Source organism: Oryctolagus cuniculus, chromosome 1 (assembly GCF_051225735.1).
Source record: "Oryctolagus cuniculus isolate XC-2025 breed Fujian yellow rabbit chromosome 1, ASM5122573v1, whole genome shotgun sequence".
NCBI classification, from domain to species: Eukaryota; Metazoa; Chordata; class Mammalia; order Lagomorpha; family Leporidae; genus Oryctolagus; species Oryctolagus cuniculus.
In genome coordinates this window covers 23,907,134-23,927,002 of record NC_142867.1, presented here as the reverse complement: position 1 = coordinate 23,927,002, position 19,869 = coordinate 23,907,134, and the positions used below count along the sequence as shown (strand labels likewise).

Genomic DNA, 19,869 nt, shown 5'->3' with positions numbered 1-19,869 from the left:
GGGTGAACCAACGGCAAAGGAAGACCTTTCTCTCTCTGTCTCTCTCTCACTGTCCACTCTGCCTGTCAAAAATAAAAAAAAAATTATTAAGAAATACCAATCCGAAAGATTTCACCTGAGTTTTGCCTGTGGGCTCTGTCTGCCAATAAGTGGAATGCCTTAAAGTGTGTGTGTGTGTGTGTGTGTGTGAAGGGTTGGAGCACAGGAGAGATGTCCCTTGTAGCAACTTACAGTAAAATCTGCCTAGGAAATAGCCATTTGAGGTTACCTCTTTGTTTCTTTTTGTTTCCCTTAGTAGGATACAGCCTATGTGCCCTGTGCATCTCTTTACTTATGACAGTTTCTTGGTTACTTCTTTAAATATTTTATCTAAATACTATTATAATACTTTCATTGCTTCAAATTTATTTTTATCACTTAGAGATATACCTTAGACATACGCTACCCAGTTGTCCCTATAGATAGTTCTTTCACACAGAACACAGGTTAAATAAATGAAAGATTTAGGGGAAGCCTGATTTTGGAAATAGGTCAAGGCCCCACATATAAATTTATTACCACATTTAATACATATTGTATTCTGTGACCTATAAAGAGTTAATAATTGCTGTTCTAATAGAGGTAGGAATTTTGACACCAATGTCACTCCTCAGCTCCCTGCATCCCTGGTTTTCACAGGAAAGCTTATAGGACTCTGAATAGAGTATACCCTGGGATTTTCTATCCATAAATATAATCTTCATTTGAATAAAAAATTAGAATTCCTACAAATTTGAAATAGCTAGAAATAAAACTAACAAAGTGTTAACTAAAATGTCTAGCAGTTGCTTAGCTCAAATAAAAAGTCATTGATAAAATGTATTTTGGAGGGAAAAGTTTCCTGTCATTGCTTAGGCTTTATTGATCCTTGAGAAACATTATCTAGGGCTAATGTCTGTGTGGGTGTCTCTATTTTTTCAAAAACTCTGTCAGATAGTGTTTTGTCAGCATTTATTGTAAGGTTATAGTAAAACAAAATCAACATATCAATTTGGCTTACAATAAAGATTTATTTCCAACTAATGTTCAATGTCGACAGCTATAGGTTATTTGCATCCATGGTGTGGGAAAGCACTGCGAGTCACTTGACAAGAGATAACGTATTGCTTGCCTATTGCTGCTGTCACAAATTGCCACAAACTTAATGACTTAAACAACACAAACTTATCCCAGTCAGTGTTAAATTTTATGTGAGCTCTGTACTCCTGAAACACACCAAAAATTAAGAACCCTCTCTTTCCACTCATCTGCTCCTCTTCTAGTCCAAGGAAAAGTCTGCTGCAAATAACCACCATTCTCATTTGATCTATAAGACTCAGAGGTCCTCCTTCATTTATCTATGATATTGTAGGATAAAGTCTCTCTAAATTCCCATTACTTACCTCTTCTGATGAGCTGAATTGTCAGTGCTACTCATTAAGAACAAAATGCTTATTAACTAAACCTTGATTAAGATTCATTCTTTTCCAACATCTGTGAACTTTGACTTACTTTTGGCTTGTGCCAGCACACAGTGCCTCCTTAAATGCACATCTGAGAATAGATTGTTATAGGATACCTTGTGCACTGTCCTATCAGGCCATGCTCTTTCACCCCAACTCTCCATCTTCTACTTTAAGGACTCTTGCACTGGGTACAGCTAGATAATCCAGGGTAGTCTCCCTACTTGAAAGTCATCTTCAGAGCAACATTAATTTCTTCTTCAATGATCATTCCTTTGTGCCATGTAAAGTAATGTATGAACAAGTTCTGGGAATTGAGACATGGACATAGTCAGAGGACATTATTCTGCTACTATGGATAGTTTATAAGATTGTTTTCCACTCTGCCCACGCTCTGCATATAGAATCTATTTCCACTCCCCATTATCACCTCTGGTATCTGATTTGCTTTGTAAATGAAATGTGAGGAACTATATGAAGCAGAGAAGAGAACTAGATGAATAATCATCACAACTCTGGGAAGTAATGTAAGAAAGAACTGCTACTCCACCAAGATTTCTGGGTTTGTTTATAGCAAATCTGATTAATACAGATGTGGGAAGGAACCAAAGTGTAGACAACAATAATAAAATTTACCAGTCTCAGCCGGCGCCGTGGCTCACTAGGCTAATCCTCCGCCTTGCGGCGCCAGCACACCGGGTTCTAGTCCCGGTCGGGGCGACGGATTCTGTCCAGGTTGCCCCTCTTCCAGGCCAGCCCTCTGCTGTGGCCAGGGAGTGCAGTGGAGGATGGCCCAAGTGCTTGGGCCCTGCACCCCATGGGAGACCAGGAAAAGCACCTGGCTCCTGCCATCATCTCAGCACAGTGTGCCAGCTGCGGCGGCCATTGGAGGGTGAACCAACGGCAAAGGAAGACCTTTCTCTCTGTCTCTCTCTCTCACTGTCCACTCTGACTGTCAAAAAAAAAAAAAAATTACCAATCTCTCTTGTTAGCCTCAATTATAGACTTTGATTCTGAAACCAAATTATTACAAATTTTCAAAAATCTGAATATTTTAAATGACTCCCATGGTTGACATTGTAGCATAGCAAATAAAGCCTCCACCTACAGCACCAGGATTCCATATGGGCGTGAGTCCTGGCTGCTCCACTGCCAATCCACTCCCTGCTAACATGCCCGTGAATCCACATGGGAGACCCAGATGAAGCACCTGGCTCCTGGCTTTGGCCTGGCTCAGCCCTGGCTGTTGTGACCATTTGGTGAGTGAACAAGTAGATGGAAGATCTCTCTCTCTCTCTTTCTCTATGCCTCTCCCTGTTTGTGACTGTGACTTTCAAATAAATAAATAATCTTCACAATAAAATAAAATGACTCCTACCAATACTCATTTCTTGTTGTACATTCATTTTTGCAGTACTTTCCAAAGCAAATAAATAGTACTGACCTCTATAAACCAGTGTAGAATTTGCAATATTAATGGCATGTGAATTCTGAGACTAGGTCATGAATTGCAGATTCTTGCTCTTACAGACTTGCCTTAGAGGAAGACGTCTGCTATGTCATGAAGATACTCAGAATGCCAACGGTAAAGTTCTTGTGGAAAGGAATGGAGGCCTATAGCCAACATAAATACCAATTTATCAGCCAGGTGAGTTCACTTTCTCAGAAGTGGATTCACCAGCTCTGAGGAAGCCTTTAGGTAAATGCAGTGCTTGCAGTTCTGAGTATACTTTTCCCACCACATCACATCACAGTAAAGAAAGACAAACAGAAGACAGGTGTAGCAACACAATAAAGGCATTGTGGAAATAGCAAGGGACTCATGCCAGCTCTAATACAGACTGCTGACCCTTAATCTATAATGTCCCACTAAATTCTAATGACCACCAATCTCATACCAACTCATGGCAGAAATCTGGAGGTAATAATGATTAAAATTCCAGGCTCAATAGTAACTGGAGCTGACAAGCATGTGAATAGAGAGACTTCTGAATCTTAGGTAGAATGGGTCTCAGGATGAACATCACTGTGAGCATAAAGCAACAGAATGGATCAATACACTTAACATAAAACTGCTGGTAGGAGTTGCAAATTAATACAGTCTTCATGGAGAATACTATAAATTTTTCTCAAAAACAAAACAAAATAAAACAAAAACAATTGAAAATAGGCCTGCCATATGACCTAGCTATCCCACTTCTGGGAATCTATCTGAAGGAAATCAAGTCAGCATATGATAAAGATACCTTTCCTATCATTCTCATTGCTGCACTATTCACAAAAGCCAAGAGAAAGAAACAGCCTTGATGTCCATCAGAGGATAACTGAGAAAAAATATGTAGGGGCCAGGGTTGGGCATAGCAGTTAAGTCACCAATTAGGATGCCCACACCCCAAATTGGAATGTTGATGTTAAAACTCACTTCCAATTTTCTACTCCAGTTTCCTGGTAATGTAGACCCTGGGAGACAGTAGTGATGGCTCAAGTAATTGAACCTTTGTCACCCAAGTGAGAGACCTGGACAGAGTTCCTGGCCCTTGGTTTCATCCCAGCTTTCTGAGGAATGAGCCAGAATATTGGAACATTTTCTCTCAATTAAAAAAATATATATTTTTTAAAAAAATAAAATATGCTGTGTGTTTATGTACCTCTAAAATGGAATATTATTCATTCATTCAAAGAATGTAAACCTAATATTTGTAGCAAAATGAATAGCATAAGAGATAATTATGTTAATTGAAAAAAAGCAAGCACAGAAAGACATGTTTGTCTTTCATGTTTCTCTTTCATGTTCTCTTTCATATATGAAAGTTAAAAAATAATTGACCTGAATTTATAGTTGTGATTATTGGAGACTGTGAAAAGTAGAGGAATGGAGATGGAAAGATATTGGATATGAGTACCAAAACAGATTCAGGTGAAGGTAACGGGTTCTGGTGTAAAACAGCATAGTGACTCCTATAGTTCACAATAATGAATTATATTCTGTATAAAGAACTGGAAGAGGCTTCTAGTAGGCTCGAAAGACAAAAATAAATAAATAAATAAGAGAATGGAAAGGTCTCATTTCTGGTGTGTATATGTTGAAATATTGCACTGTAACCTCTGAAAATGTGCACGTACTACAAATCAATTAAAAATTTTAAAAGAAAGAGAGATAAAAATGAGAAAAAAAATTAAAAAAGGAGTAATCATGAAAAGGAATAAAATGATGCCTAATTAGTTTCTCCCATAATGAATATATAACATGACTCAGCATTAGCAAAAATGCTGAAAGCATATTTAAATGTGAGGAATAATTGGACCCATGAAGGAGCTGTACTTTCTGCTTGTTATGACATAAACATTTCTCCTGAATGTAAGAAGTAAAAGGAGATAAAAAAGACTTCTCTAGAGAAAAGGGAGGGGGCAGCAAAAATTTTGTTGTAATAAATTATTACCTTTTGCCTCCTAATTTGTAGGAGGAAAAAGCTTCCAAGTCTGTTTAGCATCAGCTCAAAGCACACACTACTCTACATCAATGCAACCTTCATCTTAAGATCCGCTATTCCCCTTATTAAGCAATCGTTCCACTAAATATTTCATCAGAAAGCCATTTGCTTTGCCCATCTGTCTTGTCCACATTCAATTACACTTGCTATCATTCTTTTATGGGGAGACTTTATGAGAAGTTATGGGTAACTTCTCAACCCACCTTGAATTTTTCTTCTGTAAAACCGACATAGTTTATGGGATTTTCATAGAATACTGCTAAAGGTGAGGATTGAAATTCTGTTTATTCTCTATCTTGTTTTTTAATTCAAGGCTATTTCTACCTATATCAACAGGAGTCCTTAAGAAAGGAGGGATTAGAGATAGCTGCTGATTTTATTTTTATTCCTGTTTGCCAATCTGATCTGTAATTAGGCATGCAGTAACTGAATTAAATTGGCAAATTTGTCCCCATCTTCCCCCACCACACACAGATAGACAAACTGAAAAACTAGAAGGTTTTTATTTAATAGAGGAAAAATTCTTAGAAATGAATAATAAATCAAGCACAAACTGCTCTTATTCTATTACTTGCATTCTACACTCTGGTTTGAGAATATACTGGACATGATAAAGACTGTTGTAAATCTACGAAGTTAAGAAAACTATTAAGCTTAATGCTTAATTTTGCAGATGATGAACCTGTACTCATTTCCCCAAGACTACATAATTACATTGAGAGTGTATCTTGTTTGTACTGTGTGTATTCTTTCATTCTGTATTGCCTTTAAGAAGATGATCAATTCTTCAACTTTTCACACACATTTTGCTTCATAATCATCATTGTCATCTTCTTTGTCATGTATGCTGATGGGCTTGACTTTGCCTTTTGGTATTTTTGTTGTTATAGACTTTCCCCCCCCTTTTAACTGCATGAATTTTTATCCAAACTCTTCTTGGAAAAATGTTCATCCTAATATAAATGAAGGTTTATCACTTTTTTTTTTCTAATTGTGGCATTGGTTTCTTGAGAGCAAGAGGTTTAGATTTTTATCTATGTTGTTAGATCTTAAAACAATATTAGATTAATAACAAGATCTTAATAAATAATTCCTGAGTTAATGAAGACATCTTATTCTGTCTTCTCACAGGGAATGGTGGATTCACTGTAGTCATTCACCCCAAATATAAATTATCTTATTATTTTTGGCACCACTGCATCTGTTCTCTTCAATTTAGTTGCTTCTACACGGTTTAATAATGGATTTGATTCACAAAAGCCTTGGATAACATAAAAATATAAATCTTTATATCTTATATTATTTCTTCCCTTGCACAAGTAGAACACATCATACAATAGATACTCAAATTCCAACTTTTATGCTTATTTTTCTAAAGTCTTAAAGCACATTAGTATTTGCCACTATTTCAAAATTGGTTTTCTTTTCCTCTGTTGAAGCCAGTACTTACTCATCCATTTAAAAGAATATTTGCCAACTACCTTCTATAAGTTATGTGGAGTTTTAGGAACTAGTACTAAAGAGAAAATGAGACTGAGATTACTTGTAATGACAGAGATTTTGTATCTTAGAATGAGGATAATAGAAAAAAACATGAAAAATCTTAAAACAATAAGAAAACAATTAAAAACCAAAATAATTATTAAGGGACTAAAAGCTTCTTTGAGCCATAAGATTCTCATTTTTTTCATTTAAATATTTATTTAAAAATTTTTATTTTATTTGAATGGCAGAAATAGAGAGAGGGAAAGACAGAAGATTCATTCCCCAAATGGCTGGAATGAACAGGCTGAAGGAAGAGGTTGGAACTCCATCCGGATTTCCCATAGTGGTAGCAGAGACCCAAGTACTCAGGCCATCTTCTGCCGAGTTTTGCAAGCATGTTAATAGGCAGCTAAATAGAAGTGGAGCAGCAAGGATTTGAATTGGTGTTTATATGAGATGCAGAGGTGATGAACAGCTTAACCTGTTGTGCCACAACTCTGGCCTGGAGTAGGTTTTTAAAGCGTGTTTTATAAACACACTTTAAAAAACTTTGTACAACAAATTCACTTATTACCATGTGAGTTACATTTATTTATCTTCACCATGTGGATGTCTAAAATATTTTTTCTTAGTGAAAGAATAAATTTGTATGAATACACTACCAATAGTAGATTTTTTGAATAATGGAAATAAATTTTTTTGATATGATTTCCTGTAATTTTATGAAACATTATTGAATATTAACTATGGACAAGGTGCTTAGCATTATGGCTTCATCAGTGAACAAAGATAGCGGACTTTGAGCAGCATTTCACAATGTGTTATACCATTGATACATATGAGCATTTAAAAAAATAATCCAACATTTTCCTTAACTCCTGAAAAATTTGGAAACTTATGGACTGATATAGAAGACCATGAACAAATCTCTTCAGATATCTGAAACTGCAGCATCCTGTGGAGCTCATTTTTGTTAGTAATATTGATCTTTGAGTACTGATAGAACCTCCAAACCAGCAGAAAGGTTTGCATTTTCTGAAGAAGGATTTTGCCCTCTGCTGGTAGATTACCTTGAGCACTAACTTCAAGTCAGTTTTTGAGAGGATCTAGGGAGTCATCCAAGAATCACAATCACTTCTATCCTTATTCTTTATATTTTATTTAAACTGGTTTTTTTACTTTAATAGTAAATTGAAGCCAGTGTAATCTTTAACTTGTTCTGAATATTTTTTCTCATTATTTTTGTTCTTTAGTCTTCTAATATAAACAACACACCAGAATATTCCATTTTCCCTTTTGTAAAATTTAAATCATGTCTACCTATTATATTTATCCATATGACTTCTAGCATCAGGATACTTCTCATATTCAAATGTTTTATGTTTTATGTGTAGCATGGTTTACAAAGTAGTGTTCAATGTAAGGATGATAAACGCAACCATATTGAGAACAGAGGTCACAAGAGTAAGGAAGGCTGAAGCAGCTTTCTGTAACTTTTTTTTAAACAAGAATGACTAGAGTGAGAAGATCAGTATATGACACAAAAGAGAAACAAAGGCCTAGAAAAGGTCAACAGAAATACCTAGGATTTTATCAATGGAAGTTTACATCTAGTGACCATTAAGCATCAACACTTGAATCAGTGGCAATTCCACAGACATATCTAGCATTTTCTCAAAGGCGAGTGTAAGTCTACTGATTATTCAACATCAATGCTTGCTTCAGAGGTAATTCCAATGCTTGGACCATGCTTTGCACATGTGTATAAGCATAGAAGCTGGGGGTTCCTATTGAAATCTGTCCACATTAAGAGTAAAAGGAGGGGCTGGCGCTGTGGTGCAGTGGGTCAACACCCTGGCCTGAAGTGCTGGCATCCCATATGGGCACCAGTTCGAGTCCCAACTGCTCCACTTCCCGTTCAGCTCTCTGCGATGACCTGCAAAAGTAGCAGAAGATGGTCAAAGTCCTTGGGTCCCTGCACCTGCATGGGAGTCCCAGAGGCAGCTCCTGGCTCCTGGCTTCGGACTGGCATAACTCTGGCCAATTGGGGAGTGAACCAGTGGATGGAAGACCTCTCTCTCTCTCTCTCTCTCTCTCTGCCTCTCCTCTCTGTGTATTTCTGACTTGCAAATAAATAAATCTTAAAAAAGAGTAAAAGGAAAACACTAAACAGAATTTTTAAATCAAAATTTATTTTCCTGCTAAATATTTAGTGAAAAAAAGACTACTTCCCATGATTTTTTAAATTTTTTTTCCTAAAGAGAACTTTTATTTAAGGAATACAAACTTCATGCATTTCATAAATGTAAATTCAGGATCACAGTGATTCTTCACACTGTACCTACCCTCCCACCCACAGTCCCATCCCTCTCCTATTTCCAGTCTAAATTTTTACTAAGATCTATTTTCCATTAACTTTATACACAGAAGATTAACTCTCTACCAAGTAAAGAATTCAACAAATTGCATGAAAAAAAAAAAAAACTGTTGGTCAGCAGTTGAGAGAAGGACTGTTCAAAGTCATTGTATCTCAAACTTGATTTCACTTCATTTTTTAAAGCATTCTCTCTTTTTTGAGAAAGTTATTTAACTTTAGAAAAGAACTGAGGAACACATCTTTTATGAGCTCTTAGACATAGCTATAACTTATGAGACGTAAGAATATCTTCCACTTAATACACTAAAATGAAATCAATCATTAAAACAAGTTTTACTATTAACTCTCATAATACAACTCTTTGAGGACAAAGGTCTCGCCTGGGAAGTTAGTGCACAGTGACTCCTGAAGTTAATTTAACAATTAACATTCTTATGTATGGTGTCAGTTATCAAGTGATCACTGATCAAGCCTTTTGAATCCACAAATTTTCAGTATTTAGACAAGACCATAAGCAACGTGGAAGTTTCCTGCTCCCTTCAAAGAAAAGTATATTCTTCTTTGATGACCACTTCTTTCCACTGGGGTCTCATCACCAGAGTTCTTTCATGTAGGACATTTTTTCCCACAGTGTTTTGGCTTTCCATGTCTGAAATACTTTTGTGGGCTTTTCAGCTAAAGCAGAATGCCTTAAGGGCTGATTCTGAAGTCAGACTGCTGCTTAAAGTGATTGCCAGTTTATGCATGTGCTGTATGGATTGCTTCCCATGTTGGAACATTCACTCCTTTTTAATTTATCTATCATGATTACCAATTAGTCTTGTCCATATGATCATGTTAACACTTAAGATGGCAGCTTACCACCCAGGTTAATGGGATTTGCGGTCCCAAGTCAAGTTCTTAAACTGTACCCTTAGAAGTAAGTCCGTTGGAATGTATACAGAACTATACAGCTTTACAGTTATAAATTTTATATGTCTCATAATTACAACTTTAGGAACATGCTGACTCTTCCCACAATGTCTGCCCTCCAAGCCCCCCCCCCCACTCTCACCCCCTTCCTCCTCCCTTTCTTGTTCCCACTCTTATATTTTACTTTCAATTAACTTTATACACATATTATTAGCTAAATGTTAGCAAAAGATTTCAAAAATAGTATGAAAAAAGAACTTCTGTAACAGTCAAGACAAGGGCTATTCAAATCATTGATTCTCAAAGTGTCAATTTCACTTCTACAGGTTGTCTTTTAGGTGCTCTATTAGTTATCACAGGTCAGGGAGAACATATGGTATTTGTCCCTTTGGGATTGGCTTATTTCACTAAGTTTGATGTTTTCCAGTTTCATCCATTTTGTTGCAAATGACTGGATTTAATTTTTTGTTGCCTTTTTTACTACTTTGTTGTATTCCATGATGTACATATCTCATAATTTCTTTATCCAGTCTTCCGTTGACAGGCATTTGGGTTTATTCATATCTTAGCTATTGTAAATTGAACAACAATAAACACGGGAGTACAGATATCTCTTTCATGTGCTGATTTCATTTCCCTTGTGTAAATTCCTAGCAATGGGATGGCTGGGTCAAATTGTAAGTATATATTCAGATTTCTGAGGTATCTCCATACTGTCTTCCATAGTGGCTTTACCAGTTTACATCCCCACCAACAGTGGATTAGGGTACTTTTCCCCCAACATCCTCACCAGCATTTGTTGTTTGCTGATTTCTATATAAAAGTTATTCTATCAAGGGTGAGGCGAAACCTCATTGCAGTTTTGAATTGCATATCCCTTACAGCTAATTATCCTGAGCATTTTTTCATGAGTCTGTTGGACATTTGGATTTCCTCTTTTGAAATACGTCTGTTTAAGTGTTTTGTCCATTTCTTAACTGGGTTGTTTGTTCTGTTGTTGTGGAGTTTCTTAATCTCTTTATATGTTCTGATTATTAATCCTTTATCAGTTGCATAATAGGCAAATAACTTCTCCCGTTTTGTCAGTTGTTTCTTCACTTTCTTGAATGTTTATTTTGCAGTCCAGAAGGTTCTCAATTTAATGTAATCCTTTTTGTCAATTTATGCTTTGATTGCCTGTTTCTCTTTGGTCTTTTCCAAGAACTCTTTGCCAATGCCAAATTTTGCAGTGTTTCTCCAGTGTTCTCTAATGATATTGGGTCATAGATTTAGGTCTTTAATACATTTTAAGTGGAGTTTTTTATAAGGTGTAAAGTAGGGGTCTTGCTTCATACTTCTGCATGTTGAGATACAGTTTCCCCAGCAACATTTGTCGAAGAGACTGTCTTTGATCCAAACATTGGTTTTAGCTCCTTGGTCAATATAGATGCTTGGGTTGATTTCTGGTGTTTCTATTATGTTACATTGGTCTATCCTTCTGTTTTTGTGCCAATATCAGGCTGCTATCATCATAACTGCCCTGTAGTATGTCTTGAAATCCAGTATTTTGATGCCTCCAGTTTTGTTTTTGTTGTGTAAGACTGCTTTAGCTATTTGAGGTTTCCTGTGCTTCCATATTAATTTCAGTATCACTTTTTCGAGTTCTGAGAAGAATGTCTTTGGTATGTTGATTGATATCACACTGAATCTACAAATGGCTTTTGGAAGAATGGACATTTTGATGATACTGATTATTCCAATCCATTAACATGGAAGATTTTTTCCATTTTTGTGTCTTCTATTTCTTTCTTTGATGTTTTGTAATTCTCGTTCTAGAGATCTTTGACATACTTGGTTAAATTTATTCCAATATATTTGATTTTTTGCAGCCATTGTGAATGGATTAGAAGTCCTTTCTAATCCGTGGCTTTGTTTGTGTATCCAAATGAGGTTGATATTTGTGTACTGATTTTATATTCTTCTACTTTACCAAACTCTTCAATGAATTCCATCAGTCATTTGGTGGAGTCTTTTGGATCCCCTCTACATAGAATCATGTCATCTGCAAATAGGGATAATCTGACTTTCTCTTTCCAATTTGTATCTATTTGATTTCTTTTTCTCACTTAATGTCTCTGGCTAAAACGTCCAGGACTATATTGAATAGCAATGGTGACAGTAGGCATCCATTACTGGTTCTGGTTCATAGTGGGAATGCTTCCAACTTTTCCCCATACAATATGATGCTGGCCAGGGATTTGTCATAAATTGCCTTGATTGTGTTGAGGAATGTTACTTGTATACCCAATTTGTTTAGAGTTTTCCATCATGAAAGGGTGTTATATTTTATCAAATGGTTTCTTTGCATCTATTGAAATAATCATATGGTTTTTGTTTTTCAGTTTGTTAATGTGATGTATCACATTGATTGTTTTGTGAATGTTGAACAATCTTGGCATACCAAGAATAAATCCCACTTGGTCCAGGTGAATGTTCTTTTGGATGTGTTATTGAAATCTATGGACTAGAAATTTATTGAGAAGTTTTATGTCTATGTTCATCAGGGAAATTGGTCTGTAGTTCTCTTTCTCTGTTGCATCTTTTCCAGGTTTAGGAATCAAGGTGATGCTGGCTTCATAGAAAGAATTCGGGAGGATTTCCTCCCTTTCAATTGTTTTGAATAATTGAGAAGTATTGGAGTTCTTTTTAAATGTCTGGTAAAATTCAGAAGTGAAGCCATATGGTCCCTGGCTTTTCTTTGTTTGGAGGGTCTTTATTAATGATTCAATTTCCATTTTCTTAATGGGTCTGTTTAGCTTTTCTACGTCTTTGTGACTCAATTTAGGTAGTTTGTGACCCAGAATCTATCCATTTCTTCTAGTTTTTCCAGTTTGTTGGCATACAGCTCTTTGTACTAATTTCTGATGATTCTTTTTATTTCTGTGGTGTCTGTTGTTACATTTCCTTTTTTATCTCTAATTTTATTGATTTGGGTCTTCTCCTTTTTTTGGTTAGTTGTGCCCATGGTGTGACAATTTTGTTTATTTTTCCAAAAAAAAAAAAAAAAAACAGCTCTTCATTTTGCTGATCTTTTGTTTTGTTTTTTGGTTTCAATTTTGTTTATTTCTTCTCTGATTTTAATTATTTCTTTTCTCCTACTACATTTGGGTTTGGTTTGTTGTTGTTTTTCTAGATCTTTGAGATGCATTGACAGCTCATTTATTTCATTCCTCTCTAATTTCTTGATGTAGGCACCAACTGTTATAAACTTTCCTTTTATCACTGTTTTTGCTTGATATACTATATTGTCATTTTCATTTATTTCAAGGATTTTTTTATTTCTTCTATTACCCACTGTTCATTCAGGAGCAGATTTTCAGTCTCCATATGTTGCATATATTCTAGAGATTCCTGAATTGCTAATTAACAGCATCATTCCATTGTGTTCCAAGAAGATGCATGGTATGATTTCAATTTTTTGAATTTGCTGAGGCTTGCTTTATGGCACAGATGTGATCAATCATCCTAGAGAAAATTCCATGCACAGATGAGAAGAATATGTATTCCGCAAATTTTGGAAGAAAAGTTTTGTAAATATCTGTTAGGTCCATTTGGTATATAGTGTCAATAACTTGTTGTTTCTTTGCTGATTTTCTGTCCAGTTGATCTGTCCATTGCTGAAAGTGGGGTGCTGAATTTCTCATTACTATTGTATTTGAGTTTATGTTTCCATTGAGGTCTCTTAAAATTTCTTTTAAATAGCCAGGTGTCCTGTAATATGATGTATATACATTTATAATAGTTACATCTTCCTGCTGAATTGATCTTTTAATTATTACATAGTGCCCTTCTTTATTTCTTTTAAGAGTTTTTGTTTTAAAGTAATTTTGTCTGATATTAGGATGGCTCTACCAGCTCTTTTCAGGTTTCTGTTAGCAGGGAATATATTTTTCCATCTTTTCACTCTCAGTCTATGTGCATCTTTGTTGGTGAGATGTGTTTCTTGTAGGCAGCAAATAGATGTTTTTTGTTGTAAATTTATTTTATTTTTTTCATCTCATTTAATAAATATAAATTTCCAAAGTACAACTTTTGAATTATAGCGGCTTTTCTCCCATAACCTCCCACCCACCCACAATAATTCCATCCCCCACTCCCTCTCCCTTCCTATGTTTCATCAAGATTCATTTTCAATTATCTTTATATACAGAAGATCAACTTAGCATATACTACATAAAGATTTCAACAGACTGCACCCACAAAGACACACAAACTATAGAGTACTATTTGAGTTGTAGTTTTACCATTAATTTGCTTAGTACAACACATTACAGACAGAGGTCCTACGTGGGGAGCAGGTACACAGTGACTCCTGTTGTTGATTTAACAATTGACATTCTTGTTTATGGTGTCAGTAATCACCCTAGGCTCTTGTCATGAGTTGCCAAGGCTGTGGAAATCTTTTGAGTTCGCCAACAATGATATTATTTAGACAAGGCAATATTCAATGTGGAAGTTTACTCCTCCCTCCTTATTTGATAGCCTGTTATTTCTGCTGGGATCTCACTTGCAGAGATCTTACATTTAGGGTTTTTTTTTATTTTTTGCCAGAGTGCCTTGGGTTTCCATGCCTGAAATACTCTCATGGGCTTTTTAGCCAGATCCAAATACCTTAAGGGCTGATTGTGAGGCCAGAGTACTGTTTAGGACAGCTGCCATTCTATGAGTCTGCTCCCATGTTAGATCGTTCTCTCCTTTTTAATTCCATCAGTTAGTATTAGCAGACACTAGTCTTGTTTATGTGAACCCTTTGACTCTTATTCCTATCATTATGGTCAACTGTGAACTGAAATTATCAATTTATTATATCAATATGAATATATTCACTTTGAATATGAATATCATTATATTCACTTTGACTAGTGAGATGGCATTGGTACATGCCACCTTGATGGAATTGAATTGGAATCCCCTGGCACGTTTCTAGCTCTACCATTAGGAGTTAGTCTGGGTGAGCATGTGCCAAACTGTACATCTCCTCCCTCTCTTATTCCCACTTTTATATTCAACAGAGATCACTTTTCAGTTAAATTTAAATGACTAAGAATAATTGTGTGTTAATTAAAGAATTCAACCAAAGGTATTAAGTAGAACAAAAAAACACTAAAAGGGATAAAATAGTAAGTTGTTCCTCAATAGTCAGGACAAGGGCTGATCAAGTCATTGTTTCTTAGTGTCCGTTTCACTTCAACAGGTTTCCTTTTAGGTGCTCAGTTAGTGGTTGCCGATCAGGGAGAACATATGATATTTGTCCCTTTGGGACTTGCTTAATTCACTCTTTTGAAAAATGTCTATTGAAGTCCTTGGCCCATCTCTTAAGTGGGTTGTTGGTTTTGTTTTTGTGGAGTTTCTTGATCTCTTTGTAGATTCTGGTTATTAACCCTTTATCTGTTGCATAGTTTGCAAATATTTTTTCCCATTCTGTCGGTTGTCTCTTCACTCTCCTGACTGTTTCTTTTGCAGTACAGAAACTTCTCAATTTGATGCAATCCCAAATGTTAATTTTGGCTTTGACTGCCTGTGCCTCCCGGGTCTTTTCCAGAAATTCTTTGCCTGTGCCAATATCTTAAAGGGTTTCTCCAATGTTCTCTAATAACTTAATGGTGTCAGGACGTAGATTTAGGTCTTTAATCCACGTTGAGTGGATTTTTGTGTAAGGTGTACGGTAGGGGTCTTGCTTCATGCTTCTGCACGTGGAAATCCAGTTTTCCCAGCACCATTTATTGAATAGACTGTCCTTGCTCCAGGAATTAGTTTTAGACCCTTGATCAAATATAAGTTGGCTGTAGATGTTTGGGTTGATTTCTGGTGTTTCAATTCTGTTCCATTGGTCTATCCATCTGTTTCTGTACCAGTACCATGCTGTTTTGATTACAACTGCCCTGTAGTATGTCCTGAAATCTGGTATTGTGATGCCTCCGGCTTTGTTTTTGTTGTACAAGATTGCTTTAGCTATTCGAGGTCTCTTGTGCCTCCATATGAATTTCAGCATCATTTTTTCTAGATCTGCGAAGAATGTCTTTGGTATCTTGATTGGGATTGCATTGAATCTATAAATTGCTTTTGGGAGAATGGACATTTTGATGATGTTGATTCTTCCAATCCATGAGCATGGAAGATTTTTCCATTTTTTGGTATCCTCTTCTATTTCTTTCTTTAAGGTTTTGTAATTTTCATCGTAGAGATCTTTAACGTCCTTGGTTAAGTTTATTCCAAGGTATTTGATTGTTTTTGTAGCTATTGTGAATGGGATTGATCTTAGCAGTTCTTTCTCAGTCATGGCATTGCTTGTGTATACAAAGGCTGTTGATTTTTGTGCATTGATTTTATATCCTGCCACTTTGCCAAACTCCTCTATGAGTTCCAATAGTCTCTTAGTAGAGTTCTTTGGATCCTCTAAGTACAGAATCATATCGTCTGCAAAGAGGGATAGTTTGACTTCTTCCTTCTTGATTTGTATTCCTTTGATTTCTTTTTCTTGTCTGATGGCTCTGGCTAAAACTTCCAGAACTATGTTAAATAGCAGTGGTGAGAGTGGGCATCCCTGCCTGGTGCCAGATTTCAGTGGAAATGCTTCCAACTTTTCCCCATTCAATAGGATGCTGGCCGTGGGTTTTTTATAAATTGCTTTGATTATATTGAGGAATGTTCCTTCTATACCCAATTTGCTTAGAGTTTTCATCATGAAAGGGTGTTGAATTTTATCAAATGCTTTCTCTGCAACAATTGAGATAATCATATGGTTTTTCTTTTGCAGTCTGTTAATGTGGTGAATCACATTGATTGATTTGCGAATGTTGAACCATTCCTGCATACCATGGATGAATCCCACTTGGTCTGGGTGGATGATTTTCCTGATGTGTTGTTGTACTCTATTGGCCAGAATTTTATTGAGGATTTTTGCGTCTATGTTCATCAGGGATATTGGTCTGTAATTTTCTTTCAGTGCTGCATCTTTCTCTGGCTTAGGGATTAAGGTGATGCTGGCTTCATAGAAAGAATTTGGGAGGATTCCCTCTTTTTCGATTGTTCTGAATAGTTTGAGAAGAATTGGAGTTGGTTCTTCTTTAAATGTGTGGTAGAATTCAGCAGTGAATCCATCTGGTCCTGGGCTTTTCTTTGTTGGGAGGGCCTTTATTACTGTTTCAATTTCTCTTTCAGTTATGGGTCTATTTAGGTTTTCGATGTCTTCATGGTTCAATTTTGGTAGATTGCATGTGTCCAGGAATCTATCCATTTCTGATAGATTTTCCTGTTTGCTGGCATACAGGTCCTTGTAGTAATTTCTGATGATTCTTTTTATTTCTGTGGTGTCTGTTGTTACGTTTCCTTTTTCATCTCTGATTTTATTGATTTGGGTCTTTTCTCTTCTTTTTTTAGTTAGTTGGGCCAATGGGGTGTCAATTTTGTTTATTTTTTCAAAAAACCAGCTTCTCGCTTGGCTGATTTTTTGTAGTGTTTTTTTGGATTCAATCCTGTTAATTTCTTCTCTGGTTTTAATTATTTCTCTTCTCCTACTAGATTTGGGTTTGGTTTGCTGCAGTTTTTCTAGGTCCTTGAGGTGCGCTGAAAGCTCATTTATTTGGTGCCTTTCCAATTTCTTGATATAGGCACCCATTGCTATAAATTTGCCTCTCAATACTGCTTTTGCTGTATCCCATAAGTTTTGATATGTTGTGTTGTTGTCTTCATTTACTTCCAGAAAGTTTTTGATTTCTCTTTTGATTTCTTGAATGACCCAGTGTTCATTCAGGAGCATGTTGTTCAATCTCCATGTGTTTGCATACTTTCTGGGGTTTCCTCAGTTGCTAATTTTCAGCTTCATTCCGCTGTGGTCTGAGAAGCTGCATGGTATGATTCTAATTCTTTTGAATTTGCTGAGACTTGCTTTATGGCCTAGTATGTGATCAATCCTAGAGAAGGTTCCATGCACTGCTGAGAAGAATGTGAAGTCTGTAGATGTAGGGTTGAAAGTTCTGTAGATATCTGTTAGATCCATTTGGGCAATAGTGTCAATTAAATCTGCTGTTTCCTTGTTGATCTTCTGTCCGGATGATCTGTCTATTTCTGAGAGTGGAGTATTGAAGTCCCCCAGTACTATTGTATTGGAATCTAAATCTCCCTTTAAGTCCATTAACATATCTTTTAAATAGACCGGTGCCCTGTAATTAGGTGCATATACATTTATAATAGTTACATCTTCCTGTTGAATTGAACCCTTAATCATTATATAGTGTCCCTCTTTGTCTCTCTTAACAGTTTTTGTATTAAAGTTTATGTTGTCTGATATTAATATGGCTACACCTGCTTTTTTTTGGTTTCTGTTGGCATGGAATATCTTTTTCCAACCTTTCACTTTCAGTCTGCGTGCCTCTTTGTTAGAGAGATGTGTTTCTTGTAGGCAACAAATAGTTGGGTTGTGTTCTTTGAGCCAGTCAGCCAAACGGTGTCTTTTAACTGGAGAATTCAGACCATTAATGTTCATTGTGACTATTGATACATAGTGACTTTGCCCTGCCATTTTCCCGGAAATATTTTCTAGTATATGCTTTGAGCTTCCCATGCTCTTTTACTGGTAGGTGTTCTTCCTTTCTCTTCTTTCATATTGATGGCCGTGTTTCTGTGTTTCTGAGTGTAGCACATCTTTAAGTATCTTTTGCAGGGCCGGACGAGTGGCCACAAAGTCTTTCAATTTCTGTTTGCTATGAAAGGTCTTTATTTCACCTTCATTCACAAATGAGAGCTTGGCAGGATATAATATTCTGGGCTGGCAGTTTTTCTCTCTTAGCACCTGTGCTATGTCTCGCCATTCCCTCCTAGCCTGTAGGGTTTCTGATGAGAAGTCAGCTGTGAGTCTGATTGGAGATCCTCTGAGAGTAATCTGACGTTTCTCTCTTGCACATTTTAGGATCTTTTCTTTATGTTTCACTGTGGTAAGTTTAATTACCACGTGTCGTGGTGAGGATCTCTTTTGGTCATGTTTATTGGGGGTTCTATGAGCTTCCTATAATAGGATATCTCTGTCCTTCTCCAAACCTGGAAAGTTCTCTGCTAATATCTCACTAAAAAGGCCTTCTAATCCTTTCTCTCTCTCCATGCCTTCAGGAACTCCTAGAACTCGAATGTTGGTTTTTTTAATAGTATCCTGTAGATTCCCAACAATATTTTTTAGATTTCTAATTTCCTCTTCTTTTCTTTGGTTTGACTATATGTTTTCCTGTGCTCTATCTTCTAAGTCCGATATTCTCTCTTCTGCTTCACCCATTCTGTTTTTAAGGCTTTCTAATGTGTTTGTCATTTGATCTATTGAGCTCTTCATTTCATTTTGATTTCTCTTCACTATAACACTTCCCTGTTCTACTAGTTTCTGAGTTTCATTTTGACTCTTCCTTAAAATTTCATTTTCACGAGAGAGATTTTCAATCTTGTCCATTAAGGATTTCTGTAGTTCAAGGATTTGCTTTTGAAAACTTCTAAATGTTCTTATCATAAATTTTTTGAAATCCGTATCTTGCATTTCTTCTATCTCATCATCTTCATAATCTTGGCTTGGGGTGTTTTGCTTATTTGGAGGCATCATAGTGTCATCGTTGATTTTGTTCCCTCGATTTCTGTGTTTGTTACTCGGCATAGTTAATTCTTCTTGTGTCACTGTGCGTTTTTTTTTTTTTTTTTTTATACTGTGTCCGTGTTAAGTGGACTGCCTGCTGTTGGAAGAGCCTTGGAGGCTTGAGATGGGTGCAGCCTGAGAGCTCTGCCTGGTTCTTCCTGGTTAAGGGTGTGCAAAGGTGACACCCTCAGGTTATGCGTGGTAAATCTCTCTCTTTTTATTTATTTATGTATTTTATTTATTCAGGGGGTAAGTAACACCACATGGCACAGCTGTGCAGAATTGATGGTATTTCGCTTTCAGTCTTTGGCTTCTACCCGCAGAGTCCCAGAGTGCCTTTAGGCTCCTCTGGACTCCCACTGGGTTGCCTAGGCTACTGAATTGTAGTGACTCAGTTCCTTAGCTCTCCCCCATTGATATGTAAATCCAGAGAGGGGGCCTGCTCTTTGTCTCTTGGGAATTCTTCAAGCCTTG

General features: G+C 36.4%; 1 long non-coding RNA gene across 1 annotated transcript in view; it reads left to right on the top strand.

Moving 5' to 3' along the window:
- The window catches only part of LOC149128320 (uncharacterized), a 37,442-nt gene extending 34,312 nt beyond the window's left edge, over window positions 1-3,130 (top strand). Inside the window, exon 3 of the long non-coding RNA XR_016212662.1 lies at window positions 3,012-3,130. This is a non-coding gene — a long non-coding RNA (uncharacterized LOC149128320). The remainder of the gene's footprint in view (window positions 1-3,011) is intronic.
- Window positions 3,131-19,869: the final 16,739 nt, after the last annotated feature.